Below are 13049 nucleotides of genomic sequence, written 5' to 3' on the forward strand. Positions count from 1 at the left end.
CAGAAAGAATGACATTTCCCCATTTGTTAGGAAATGGAAAGGCTTGGAAAAAATTATATTAAGTGAAGTAAGCCAGGCCCAAAGAAACATAGGTCCCATGGTTTCCCTTATTTGCAATATCTAGTATAGGTATGAGTCAAGCGGAAAAAGTCAGAGAATGTGATGTTAGGAAAACGAACCCTCAAATATGTATTTTAATGTTTTTGTTTCTTTCATGCATGTGTTTCTAACGCATTTATAATATTTCTTTGTTGCTTTGTATGTCCCTCCCCCACAGTGTAACCCCCGCTTTCACTATATTTGATATCAGTATAACATGTGGAGGAGATGGGGACAAACAAGTCGTTTAAGGATTCAGGTGGACCTGTTGCAACAATGAGAAGTACAAAATGTCATGTCAAAACCAGCTTTACAATGTCGTTGGGGGGGGGGAGGGGGGTATGATTGGGTGGGGGGGAGGGGGAAGGCTGGGAAAGGAGGTGAAGGGTAAACAAAGGAGGAGGCTGCAATGCTTGGTAAGAAATGTATGCATTTTCCTGCCCATGTAATTGTAACCCCTCTGTACAGTATGTTCTCAATTAAAATAAAATAAAATTAAAAAAAAATTAAAAAAAAAAAAGAAAAAAAAAAAGAAGGGAAAAAAAAAAGGAAATTAAATTTTTTAGAATATATTTTAATATTTATGTCAAAATATGTTTATTTTTAACTTTTTTAGTTCATTTTCAGTCATGGGGCTTGAAATCTGGGCCTGGACACTGTCCCTCATCTCTTCAGCTCAAAACTAGTGCTCTCTGTCTTGAGCAACTGCCAGTTTTCTGGTGGCTCATTGGAGATAAAAGTCTCATGGACTTTCCTGTCTAGGCTGGCTTTGAACCATGATTCTCAGCTCTCAGCCGCCTTAGTAACTAAGATTACATGCATGAGCCGCTAGCACCTAGCTACACAATTGGTTTTTACATATTTATGAAGTATTCAATGGTAATCCCATTCATGTATATGTTGTGTAACATTTCTTTTTAGTGAGAATGCTCAAAACCTTATCTTCTGGCTCTGATGAAATATCTACTCTTAACTATAATCATTTTACATGTTGTGGTATACAATAATTAGATTTACTTATAGTCATGGAAGTCTGCTAATTAAAGTTATATAAAACATGATTTGTAAAGTGAAAGAAATTAATGGTTCCATTACTTGTTTTAAGAACAAAATTATGCCTTTTGTTTCCAATTATATTTCTTTGGGAATGTGTAATATTCATTGATTTAACTTAAAATTGATAACAGTTATATTATATCAAATTGATTCAAACTTATATTTGAAAATTGCACACTTAACATAAATATGCTTCCACTTTCTTCTAACACATAATTAAAATAATGGTAAAGTAAAACTTGGTGTTTGCGGCTCATGTGTAGAATCCTAGAAACTCAGGAGGCTAAGACCTGTAGATTTGGGTTAAATGTCAGTCTAAATAGACAAGAAGCAGAAGGTGAAGATGTGGCTCAAGGAATAGATTGTCATCAACCACGAACAAAAAAATACAAGGGATACAATAAACCTTGAGTTCAAGCCCTATAAATGTCATACACACACAAGACAACTACAAAAAATATTATGAACATCAATAATGAAGACAAAATAGTAGAAAAGATCATGAGAAATGTTGTGCAAACATCTGGAAGACAGAAATCATTTGACAGAATTTTGATTCATGAGAGGGAAAAGTCACAGTCTCATTTGTACAATCTCATTGTAGTCATTTCAATTGAAACCTTGCTATTGGGTAATATTTGAAAGAGTAGACTGGATTACCTGACATAGCAAACATTGCCTGTGACTATGCACCATCCCACTCTAAAAATCTAAAATCGTTCTTGTTAATTTAAAAAGAATCTCATGTTAGAGACTGTTTTGTTCACACGACTGGGGTCCTTATTTTGAGGCTTAAGACCAGTGCTTTTGTTTATAACCACTCCTGCTTTACACCTCTTCCATTGTGCAGCTTTACATTACTTCGCTGGCACCAAACCAAGTCTTTGAACTACACCCCCCCCCCCCCCCCGCCTTAATCCCGCCCTTTCTCCAGCTACAACTCATTCTACATGTTATCTGTGTTTCAGCATTAGTTGTTTTCTTACTAATCCCCATCAGAAAACACTTGTATTCATGTAAAACCATAATAAATAACCTAGTTATAAAATGCAGTAAGGGTTTAGCATTGGCTGAGACTCTCATCTATAGGTTTGCTCCCTAATAAATCTGTGCTACACTATCACTTTTTTCTTCATGGCTTTTGAGTCTGACAAATAATTGATTTGGTTTGATGTAATCTCATTTATCCAGACTTACTTTCGAAGTTGTGACCTGTGCCAAGGAGCCCTCGAGTTTCCTCTAACTCTTCCTGTAACATTCTCAAGGTATCTGGACTTACATTGAGGTCTGCGATCCATTTGGCATCAATTCTGTTGCAGGGGGATATATAAGGATCTAACTTCAGTTTTCTGAGTAAAGCCAATTCTACCAGCACAATTTTTTGAAGAGGCTGTCTTTCATCCATCCTGTGTTTCTGGCTCCCTTATTAAAGATTAAGTGCCTATAGGAGTGGATTCATTTCTGGGTTTTCAATTCTCTTGTATTGATGGAATTCTGTGCTTCCATTTGAAAGAATGGCATTACACTATTCCTGAGGAAATGGAAAGACTGGAAAAAAATGATATTAAGTGAAATAAGCCAGGTCCAATTAAATATGTGCTGCATGGTTTTCCTCATTTGTAATAATTGCACCATGTCCATAAATCTACAATTTAATACAACAGATAGTAAAAGACAAATAATTACACTTGGACATGATTAACTAACAGCCCTCTAAGCATTCGCATGGCAAGGAGAAGGGAAGCTATTCTTAGGAGAGGATCACAATGGCTCAATACCAATGTGCATATGATGAGATAAATGTTGCTTATTGTAATGAACTCTAAGAATCAATCATTCATGTGAATTACATACATATGTATATATTTTTAAAAGGTGTCATAAAAACCGACTTCTCTGTAAACTCAGCAGCAAGATTCTACGTATAGAAGATAAAATTGAGGAAAGTTTTCAACACATGAACTAAAATATGTAGTGGAAAAGGTGGGAGAGAAAAGATAAGATGAAAAGTAGAATAGCTAACTATTGAAGAATTCATAAACAATTTCCAAAACTGTACGAGAGCTGGAATACTGCTCAGTTGTAGAACTAGACTAATATGTACAAAGCCATGGGTTCAATCTCCAAAACAATAAGTTAATAAATAGTATTAATACAATAATTATTTGAAATAAATGCTTTCATATTAGAGAGGCCTGAATCCTCAGACAGTAAACAAATACTCTCAATTCTTTACCTAATGACGACATGAAACTACAAGTATGAAGAGGAAATAGTTTCCTTTTCTATCCTTTCCTTTCTGTTTTCTTCTTTTCTTTGTTCCTTTGGCACTACTGGTGCTTGAAGTTTCTAAGGATCTAACCACTTTAGATTATTTTTCAGGCCAAATCTCCATGAGCGGTGATATCTACCTATGGCTTCCAAAAGTGTGAGATAACAGGGAATTTACACTATATCTAGCTTATTTTTTGGTAATTTTTCACGAATTTTGTCAAAACTGGCCTTGATATCAGTCTTCTAAATCTGTCTTCTGATTAGCAAGGTATGATTCATCTGAAACTTGAACCTAGACTATTTTTCAATGTAAACATTCAATGTTGACTTCTGTTTTCTAGATATCATTAAAGTCTACTGAGGTTAATATGGATCTTTATGATGTTATGATAACACAGATAAATCCGTTGAATACTTTTTCCAACTTATTTATATATAGTATGACATCACAAGTATGACATTAATATTTCACAAATACTTCAGGTATTTTAATTACTTTGTGCACATATTAAGTCCAATATATTTTTATCAATTATATGAATATCCCATATCTACAGATACGTTACTTTACCAAAAATAAGTCTGTTTCATGCTTCCCATTAATGATTAAACCCACTACTTCTCTTTGTCCCATCCCAAACCTGTTTCATCCTGGCAACCGTCTTCTATACCATGCAATAAATAAGCTTTTAAGATTACCTTCAAATCTATGGTAGATTATTCCCAGTTATTTTATGCCTTAATATTGTATTGTACTCACTCGAGTTGCCTTTGGGTTCTGTTATTAGAGAATGTAGCAAAATTCGTTTCCCATTTACCTGAAGAAAGCCTGAATTGATTTCCATTTCTTTGACTAGAGGAAATAATGCTGTTATTATCCTGTGACTAGAGGAAATAATGCTGTTATTATCCTATGTTTTGGCTGTTGGGTGAATGTTACATTTTATTTCTATGAGACAAAGCCTGAAGAGCTCAATTCCTGTGCTATGGTGTGGGTGGTTGCATATTTCATATTCTAGGAACCTGTCAAAATGTTTTCAGAATTAGCTTTCCAATTTGACATTTCTACCAGCATTCAGTTTCTCTGTTTCTTGGTATCAGTATTAAGGTCATTATTGTTTTATGTTAAGTAATTCTCATACATGTTTTGTGATGTCATTTTATTTTAATGTGCATTTATTTGAGGATTGATGATGTTTTTTTGTTTTTTTGTTTTTTTTTTTCCCCCTACCATCCCCTCCCTCCCTCCCTTCCCCGAGGTTCTTTTTTTTTTTTTTTTTTTTTTTGATTGTGATTAAATGATTACATAATTTCAAAGTCACAAGTTCATTCTAACTTCCCTGGAGCAAATTGTCTACCACAGTCTGTAATATATAACAGTGTTCACATGTTATATACCATATTTGTGATCAGCAGCATGAGGATATTTAGTAGTGGTTCAACCAGATGAGCGGGAGTTCTTTGTTTCTTAAGTCCTGTTAGTTTTGTCATATCACCTAACCTTTTGGATTTAGCATCCACTTATGAGGGAGACCATGTACCGTTTGTCTCTTCGTTCTTGGCTTACCTCGCTCAACATGATTCCTTCTAGCTCCATCCATTTCCCTGCAAATGCCATTATTTTGTCATTTCTAATGGCTGCATAATATTCCATTGTGTATAGATACCACAATTTTTGGATCCATTCATCTGTGGTGGGGCACCTAGGTTGTTTCCATATCCTAGCTATTGCGAACAGTGCTGCAATAAACATGGAGGTGCACGTGTCCTTGTATATTGGTTCCTGTTGTTCAGGGTAGATGCCTAGAAGTGGTATGACTGGGTCGTAAGGGAGGTCAATCTTTAGCTTTCTAAGGACCCTCCAGACTGCTTTCCAAAGTGGTTGTATAAGTGTACATTCCCACCAGCAGTGTAATAGGGTTCCTCTTTCTCCACATCCCCTCCAGCATTTGTCGTTGGCTGATTTGTGGATGTGGGACATTCTGACTGGGGTAAGGTGGTATCTCAGGGTTGTCTTTATTTGCATTTCCTTCACCACCAGGGATGATGAACATTTCCTCATGTGTTTCTTTGCCATTTTTATTTCTTCATTTGAGAAGTCCCTCTTTAGTTCCCTTGCCCATTTAGTAATTGGTTTGTTAGGTTTGGGAGGGATTAGTTTCTTGAGTTCCCTGTATATACAGGATGTTAACCCCTTGTCTGATATATTGCTGGTAAATAGTTTTTCCCAATTAGTTGGTTGTCTTTCTAGCTTAGTTGCGATAGATTTAGCTGTGCAGAAGCTTTTTATTTTAAGGTAGTCCCATTTGTCGAGTCTCTCTCCAACTTGTTGTGACCCTGGGACTCTGTTCAGGAAGTTCCTTCCTGTGCCTATTAGTTCAAGTGTCTCTCCTACTCTGTCCTGCAGTAGTTTCAGAGATTCAGGTTTAATGTTAAGGTCTTTAATCCATTTTGAGTTGATGTTGGTGCATGGTGATAGGCTGGGGTCCACTTTTAGTTTTCTGCATGTGGCTGCCCAGTTTTCCCAGCACCAGCGGTTGAAGAGGCTGTGTTTCTTCCATTGTATGTCTTTGGCTCCTTTGTCGAATATCAGCTGGCTGTAGGCCTGTGGATTTATATCTGGATCTTCTATTCTGTTCCATTGGTCTTCGGGTCTGTTTTTGTGCCAGTACCATGCTGTCTTTGTGATTATAGCTCTGTAGTAGAGTTTGAAGTTCGGCATGGATAGCCCTCCCATATTGTCTTTATCCCCTAGAATTGTTTTGGCTATTCTAGGTCTTTTGTTGTTCCATATAAATTTTTGGACTGTTTTCTGTATTTCAGTGATGTACGTCATTGGGATTTTAATAGGAATTGCATTGAATTTGTATATTAGTTTTGGAAGTATCACCATCTTTACTATATTAAGTCGGCCTATCCTAGTGTCTTCTGCAATTTCTTTCTTTAACTTTTTATAGTTCTCATTAAATAGTTCTTTTACATCTTTGGTTAGGTTAATTCCTAAATATTTTATTTTTTGGGAGGTTATTGTGAATGGGGTTGCTCCCTTTATTTCCCTCTCTTCCTGTGCGTTATCAGTGTATAGGAAGGCAACTGATTTTTGTGGGTTTATTTTGTATCCTGCTATTTTGCCGAAGTGACTTATGATTTCCAAAAGTTTGGGGATGGAGTTTTTGGGATCGTGGAGGTATAGTATCATGTCGTCTGCAAAAAGGGATAGTTTCACTTCTTCTTTCCCTATGCGGATCCCTTTAATGTCTTTTTCTTGCCTTATTGCCCTGGCTAAGGGTTCTAGGACTATGTTGAAGAGGAGTGGAGACAGTGGACATCCTTGCCTTGTTCCTGTTTTTAGGAGGATTGGTTGTAGCTTTTCCCCATTAAGTATAATATTGGCTATTGGTCTGTCATAAATGGCTTTTATTGTTTTTAGAAATGTTCCTTCTATTCCTATTTTCTCCAGAGCTTTTAGCATGAATGAATGTTGAATTTTATCAAAGGCCTTTTCTGCATCTGTGGCGATAATCATGTGATTCTTGACATTGGCTCTGTTGATATGCTGGATTACATTTATTGACTTACGTATGTTAAACCATCCCTGTGTCTCTGGGATGAAGCCTACCTGATCATAGTGTATTATTTTTTTTATGTGTTTCTGGATTCTGTTAGCTAGAATCTTGTTAAGGATCTTTGCATCTGTGTTCATCAAGGAGATTGGCCTGTAATTCTCCTTTTTGGTTGGGTCTTTGCCTGGTTTGGGGATGAGTGTGATATTGGCTTCGTAGAATGAGTTTGGGATAGCTCCCTCCTTCTCTGTTTCTCTGAAGAGCTTGAGGAGTATGGGTATTAGTTCTTCTTTAAAGGTCTTATAGAATTCTGCTGTGAATCCATCTGGTCCTGGGCTTTTTTTTGTTGGAAGACTTTTGATAGCTTCCTGTATCTCATTATAGGATATTGGCTTATTTAATTGGTTAACTTCTTCTTTGCTCAGTTTGGGTAACTTGTATTTCTCTAAAAATGCATCCATTTCCACCAGATTTTCTTCCTTTAGAGAGTATAGCTTTTGAAAGTAGTCTGTTAGAATTGTTTGGATATCTTGGGTACGTGTTGTGATGTTTCCCGTGGCATCCCTAATCCTATTAATATGGGTTTCCTCTCTTCTTTTTTTAATTAATCTTGCCAACGGGCCATCAATTTTGTTTATTTTTTCAAAGAACCAGCTTTTTGTTTGGTTTATTTTGGTTATGGTTTTCTGATTTTCTAATTGGTTAATCTCTGCTCTCAATTTGGTTATCTGGCTTCGTCTAGTAGCTTTAGGTCCCATTTTTTCTTGTTTTTCTAGCTGTTTTAGTTGCAACATGAGATTATTTACTTGGTCTGTCTCCATTCTCTTGATGTGGGCACTGAGGGCAATAAATTTGCCCCTCAGGACTGCTTTTGCTGTGTCCCACAAGTTTCTTTGTGAGGTGTTTTCATTTTCATTGAGTTCTAGGAAATGCTTTATTTCTTCTCTGATCTCTTCTGTTACCCAGGCCTTGTTAAGGAGTGTGCTGTTCAATTTCCATGTATTAGAGAAATTTCTGCGGTATGCTTTGTTATTGAGAGCTAGCTTGATTCCACTGTGGTCAGATAGGATACAGGGGATTATGTCGATCCCTTTGTATTTGCTTAAGTTCCTTGAATGAACTATGATATGGTCTATTTTGGAGAAAGTTCCATGAGCTGCTGAGAAGAATGTGTACTGTGTTGTTTTAGGGTGAAATACTCGGTAGATGTCAGTTAATTCCGCTTGAAGTATGGCCTCACTTAATTCGGTAGCTTCTTTGCCAATCCTCTGGTTGGTAGACCTGTCCTTTGGTGAGAGTGGCGTGTTAAAGTCTCCAAGTATTATCGTATTGGGATCTATTTTATTCTGTAAGTTTGAGAGCATTTGTTTAACATATCTGGGTGCACCAATATTTGGGGCATATAAGTTGATGATGGTTATATCCTCCTCTTGGATTGTTCCCTTTATTAATATGTAGTGTCCGTCCTTGTCTTTCTGTACTGATTTTAATGAAATGTTTATTTTGTCAGATATCAGGATAGCTACACCTGCTTTCTTATTGGGGGAATTTGATTGGTAGATCCTTTTCCACCCCTTCACTCTGAGTTTGTTTGTATGTTTGGCTGAGAGGTGGGTCTCCTGAAGGCAACAGATGGATGGGTCTTGTTTTCTGATCCAGTCCTCAGTTCGTTTTCTTTTAATTGGCGAATTCAGCCCATTTATATTAAGAGAAAGTATAGAGAGATGCATTGTTGTCCCTGCCATTCCGTTTTCCTAAGTTTTTCTTCTTTCCTTTCCTCCTGTGCTTGCTCAGTTAGACTTTGAGTAATGCCTGTTTGGGGCAGGTCCCAGTTCCTGGTTGCTTTCTTCAGGTTGTGTCCCCCCTCTTAGAATTCTTTGTAATGCTGGCTTAATGTTTATGTATTCATTTAGTTTTTCTTTGCTATTAAAAGTTTTCAGTTCTCCATCGAATGTGAATGCTAGCTTTGCCGGGTATATCAGTCTGGTTTGGCAGTTATTGGCTCTCAGGGCTCGTATGGTGCTTTCCCAGGCTTTTCTTGCATTCATTGTTTGTGTGGAGAGATCTGCAGTGATTCTAATTTTTTTCCCGTTGTAGTATAGCTCCTTCTTCATTTTTGCTGCATGTAGGATTGTTTCCTTATTATTCAGATCCATCATTGTTACTATTATGTGCCTAGAAGTGTTTCTCCTGGGATCTTGCTTGTTGGGTGTTCGATAAGCTTTTGTGATGTAGTTAAGATGGTCGTTTTTGAGGTGGGGAAAATTTTCATTGACTATCTTGTTAAATAGGTGTTGCATTCCCTTGCTCTGGAATTCCTCACCTTCGTCCACTCCGATTATGCGAAGGTTAAATTTTTTAGCATTATCTGCTTGCTCTTGAATTTCCCTTTGGTTTAATTTGAGTGATTTTTCCATATCTGTCACTTTTTGGTCCAGTTGGTGTATTCTGTCTTCTGTATCTGACACTCTACCTTCCACTTCATTCACTCTGTTGACCGTGGCTTCTATTGTGGTTTGCATGGTGGAAATGGATCCCTTTATGGATTCAATGTTGGTTCTCAGAGTACTGATCTCACCTCTCAATGAGGTGAGATCAGTATGCATTACCTCTAATTTGGCGTTTATCTCACTTCTTACTGAGGTTTGTGCAGCTTCTATTTTTGCATCCAATTTTTGTTTGATATCCTGTATATCTTTTGATAGTTCATCCTTGTGCTCTTTCAATTTCTGATCCATTTCTCGCTTTATTTCTTGAGTCATTGCCTCCAGCAACCCTTGGATGTAGTTTTTGTCTTCCATTCCTGCTTTGCTCCCACTGGGGCTCTCCCCTGCGTGGCTGCTGGCTTTTGAGGTGAGCTTGCTGTCCTGGGTAGTGGTAAACCTTGTGATTTTTCTCTGTGATTTTCGCATGGGGGTTCAGGAGACTGCTCTTCAATCTTGTTTTGGTGTGTCTGTCTTTGCTTGGTTGCTGATTCTGTATTGGTAGAGAGAGTCTGTGCCTGATCTGGATTCTGTTGGGAGCCTATTTCCAGCTGCTATTCACTTAGGATTCTCAGCTCTCTGCTGTAGCAATTCCCGCCTTTGGAAGGGTTGAGCAGCCTAGACTGCTTGTGTTTGCTCCTGCGGGTGCTCTTGGGAATATCAGATTCTCTGGATTCACTCTCCCAAATACTGGAGTCTGCTATGGGCTCCTGATGTGTTTTTGTTTGTTTGTTTTGGGCTGGTTGTGGGCTTGAACTCTAGGTTTGGGTGCTGTCCCTCAGCTCTTCAGCTCAGGGCTGGCACCCTACCATTTGAGCCACAGCCCCACTTCTGACCCTTTTTGCTTTGTTCAGGCGCCGGTCCCCTGGCCTGGTTCCGGCCCCAGCCTGGAGCGCGCTCGTTAGGCCTGTGCTAATGTGTATACCACCTTGGTTATGCAGCCTGGAGGACACAGTTCAAATTTCTTCTACTGTTGGTAGTCTTGACCCAGGGGCACTGTTCCTGGCTTGAGCATTTAAGCTCCCTTCCAGGGGCGCTCTTGCTCTGGCCTGGCCAGCAGAGTGTGCTCCACCAGCTGGTGGAGCTCTCGAACAGTTCCCAGTTTTAGTGGGTCCTGTGGTCCGGGTGTTGGGGTAGGGAGTCTAGGTCAGGGTCTGGGGATTCCCTCCAGCTCTGGTCTCCCTTGATGGATTCCCTGTCCCCTGATGGGTACTCACCCTGTAGGTCGTCAGTTGTTGTTGCAGTCCGTCAGTTGTTGTTGCAGTCCGAGTTCAGTTGGGGTGGTTGCGGGCTGGGTTGGGCGGCCCCCCGCCGGGTCGTTGCGATCACGATTGGGCGGGTGGTCTGCGGACAGGTCCCTTTGTGGCGCTGCTGGTGCCGGGCGGCTTTGGCGGGATGGAGCCTCTCCGCTCCGGTGGAGAGTGATGGGTGGGGTGGGATCCTCCTGGAGACTCCCGGCTGGTAGGTTTCTCTGTTCCTGGCGATCCGCTGTTCTGCAATCCGGTACCTGGTGATCTGCAAGCAGCCCCCTGTGTCTCTGTGGCTCCAACAGCCCCCGCCGGGCCGGCTGGCCAGTGGCTTGGCGCACTGCCGCGCGGCCAGTAAAGGTTGGGGGAGGGGTCTTCGCTCTTCTCTGTTCTGAAATTCTTCTTTTCCTCTCTTTCTTTTTTTTGTTATTTTCCACCTCTGGTTTTTCTCTGAGTGTTCGTCTTTTTGTTGTTGTCGGTCTCTTGGGGAGATTAAAGGTTGGAACTCGAACTCTCTTTTTGGTTGGAGAGAGCTGTGGCGTTTCCCTACTGCCCCGTCGCCATCTTGGTCCCCCCTCCGTTGATGATGTTTTTCTTGTGTTTCTTTTACACAAGATGTATTTTGCTGGTTTTGAATTGATGTTCTTATTAGTTTTTGAGAGTTCTATGCACAGTCTAGATTTGAGGCATTCTTCAGTTATAAGATTTGCAAATATTTTATCCTTGACTATGAGTACCCTTCATCATCATTATCAACAACATCATCATCATCATCATCTTCCTCACTATTAGAATTACTACCATTACTTTTCTACATGTATGTACCCTCTTGGGGCTTGAACTCAGGGTCCCTGAGATTTGTTGCATTTTGTTAACAATTAACCCTTTGAGTCATACCTCACATCTGTGTTTTGCTGATTAATCAGAGTTAAGATTCTCAGGGACTTTATTTTGTGGTCTGGCTTCAAACAGCAATACTCAAATCACAGAGTTCCCAAGTAGCTAGGACGAAATTGATGAGACCCTGCTCCCAAATTCTATTCACTAATTGTATATGAGCTTTCACAGACCAAATTATTTTACACTTTTATTGAGTTCGACTATATCAAATTTTCCTTTCCTATAATTTTAATGTGTAAGTTAAGAATGCTTCATCTCCAAAATTGTCAAGACATCTTTCTTTGCTTTACGTTTACATCACTCCTTTTGTTTTATATTCATGTTTAAATCCTGCTTGAAGGTAATATTTCAATAAGTCAATTTTCACTCTTTAATTCTCCTCAATACTGTCTAACCTATCACCACTTATTAAAGAGAATTTCATTCCACAAATATTTAGTTTTACCCCTTATTAACTATTCCTTGATAATAATTATGTGGTTCTAATATGGTGCCTTAGAGACACATTGAGCTGTGTAATCTTTCCTCTACAAACATAACATTTTATGCTAACAGGTTTAATATTCGACAGAGAAATATGTTCCAGTTTATTTTCCTTTGTAAATGAGTCAAAGAGTGCTGGTCAGGTGTTTTTAGAAATTGTCATAAACCTATAAATAAAACTGTGATGCTGGGTGCTGTTAGCTCATGCTTGTAATTCGAGCTGTATACAAGGCTGAGATCTGAGGATTGCAGAACAAGAATGTCTGAAAGACTCTTACGTCCAATTAACCACCAGAAAGCCAGAAGTGGCACAGTTGCTCAATAGGTAGAGCCCTCACTTTGAGCTGAAGAGCTGAGGGACAGCACCTAGGCCCAGATTTCAAGCCCCATGAATGATCAAAAGAGTAGGGAGGCAATTTATATCTTTGTTCAATTGTATCCTCCAATCCACAAAAATGATATGTCCCCATTTATTCAGATTTTTATTTAGATTTTTAATTTTGCTTTTATATTCAGCATTGTATAATTTTCAATGACGGTGGGTGAATATCACTTTAATACATTTTGACAGTGTGTAGAGTTAGCACAAAGAAATTCACAGTAAACAGTTGAGAAGTAAGGGACAATGGGAATGGAGAAAGACAGAAACAGGTTAATCAGGCCCTTGATCAATATGTGAGTGTGTAAAATATTTCAATAAGATTTCTTTGTACAATTAATATACGCCAATTAATAAATATCTTCCAAAGGCATTGGTATTCAATATGACATAAAGGATAAATATAGTTTCTGTGGTGAAATGAAAGAAAGATACAGATAAGATACAGACAAATGAAAATAATAATACACATATGTCTATATACATGTACATACACATCTGTATATTCATATATATGTATGCATATCTATAGGTATTTGTATATATACACATATTAAGTATGAAT

This window comes from Dipodomys spectabilis, unplaced genomic scaffold (assembly GCF_019054845.1).
Source record: "Dipodomys spectabilis isolate Male_0828 unplaced genomic scaffold, ASM1905484v1 ptg000473l, whole genome shotgun sequence".
NCBI classification, from domain to species: domain Eukaryota; kingdom Metazoa; phylum Chordata; class Mammalia; order Rodentia; family Heteromyidae; genus Dipodomys; species Dipodomys spectabilis.